The sequence below is a fragment of the Amblyraja radiata genome, chromosome 19 (genome assembly GCF_010909765.2).
Source record: "Amblyraja radiata isolate CabotCenter1 chromosome 19, sAmbRad1.1.pri, whole genome shotgun sequence".
Classification (NCBI taxonomy): Eukaryota; Metazoa; Chordata; class Chondrichthyes; order Rajiformes; family Rajidae; genus Amblyraja; species Amblyraja radiata.
Genome location: NC_045974.1, coordinates 44,065,043 through 44,066,804, shown reverse-complemented (window position 1 = coordinate 44,066,804; position 1,762 = coordinate 44,065,043). Strand labels below are relative to the sequence as shown.

General features: G+C 36.2%; 1 protein-coding gene across 1 annotated transcript in view; it reads left to right on the top strand.

The window, feature by feature from the left end:
- Positions 1-1,691: 1,691 nt before the first annotated feature.
- foxp2 (forkhead box P2) overlaps positions 1,692-1,762 on the top strand; it is a 374,605-nt gene continuing 374,534 nt past the window's right edge. Inside the window, exon 1 of the mRNA XM_033038336.1 lies at positions 1,692-1,762. This exon is cut by the window's right edge and continues 177 nt beyond it. The gene's annotated coding sequence lies outside the window, so the exon portion shown is untranslated.

Below are 1,762 nucleotides of genomic sequence, written 5' to 3'. Positions count from 1 at the left end.
GCAGCTGTACTGTCTTATGGTACATATATATTTTGTTAAGTGCTGGAGTTGATGTTACAACGATGCAGCCTGGTGGCAGAGACACTGATAGCTGCGTGAAACTGTTGCATTTAGAGATACGCTTTTGACATCGTCTGTCGGCCTGAGGCTGTCCGCTTTGTGTCTGCTTTAATTGAAAATTAATAGTTAGGGGGTTGCCATGGAAATGATACCATTGCTTGCAGACAGCAACCCCAGCTTTTTTGCAAAGCAGACACTAGTGGTATTGTTTGTCCTTTTTGACCTCAGAAGGTCAAAAGCCTGTAGGAGGAAAAGAAGTACAAATATTCTAGTTCAGGCTAAGAAAGGAAGAGGAAAATTGTGCGTTTAAATTGAAATGATATTTTAATAATAGAGGTAGGCTCGTGCAAAAGTTTTCAATGGAAAAATGGTTGAAGATTTTTTTTCATTTTACCTATGCAATTTAGTATTATCATAGTGAGACTGTGTTTGATAGTCCTGTATAACATTAACGTACATCAGACTTATTGTAAACACATTTATTTGACTGACTTGATAATAGTTGATAATTCCTCTTCCAACCCCACCCCACCTTGTTGCTGAATACAGTATCACTGTATTTGTTATTCACAATTATTCATAAACATATGCATACAAAATATTAGAGGTAGTAGGGCAAATAAAGTGATATTTTTGCAAGATGAGGAGGGAGGAGGAAGTGTGTGTGACCGAATCCTTTATTCCATCAAAGTAATAACAATAAATCTGTTAAGAACATTTGGGAATAATAATATGAAGCCTTTATTTTCCCATAACAACCTATCTTAATTTAATTATTTACTTATTCTTTTAAAGTGACAACCAATTAATCCAGAATAATTTTAGAAATCCTTCACAACTGGACTCTCAAAGAACAGGATATTGTGAAAATCTAAATATACAAAGTATTCAGCTGTTTGTTTCAGCAATTAGACATGTTTATTTCAGAACAATATGTTTGGTATAATCTGAGAGTGCAGGAAGTGTTGCTTAAAATTGCTCCAATTACATGCAAAATATATGCTTTATATTGTCATTAGTGGGAATTACTTTTTAAATATCCTTTCGGTAACATACCCTCTTTTTTTCTTCTGGTTTTGGGAAAATACAAAGGGTCGGCAGATGTTGTGCATCTGTGGCTACTTCTATGAAAACAGTAGCAGAAAACTTTTTGGCTGAAGATCATTTAGAAAAAAATTACTGAGTAGTAACACTTAAAAGGTGCTTCATTTAAACCCGTAGGTAATATGCTATTAAAAGCCTGTTCACTCATGCCTGTGCACAGCTTGAAGCTGCGAGTTCAAGTGGTCTTTCCCTAGAGTTAGAGGCTATAAAACTGAAAATGCTGTCATGCCTGCCCGGGGTGGAACTCCGAGGGAACTAGCTAGTTCTTGCACAAAACTTGAAAAATGATGCCAAATTAATGACTTGATTTACTGATTCTGAAAACTCTTTTTTTTTATTGTCTGGTTTTAGTGCGGTAGATTTTACATTTATCCTTTGTGGTTAGGGTTAGGATTTCCCACCTTTTATAAAGATGGTGTCTGCAGCCAAACACTGCTAGGTTACTCACAGTATTAAATCTTAGAACTCCATGTGGTGTTGTGAGCTGGTAGCAGATGGACTTTCTTTGCATCTGCTGTGTACAGACTTGGCTTTGTACTCTTTTCCTCGGGGAGAGAAAGTCTTTCTTCTGTGCTAGTTGATTCCTGTTTTTGTGAAG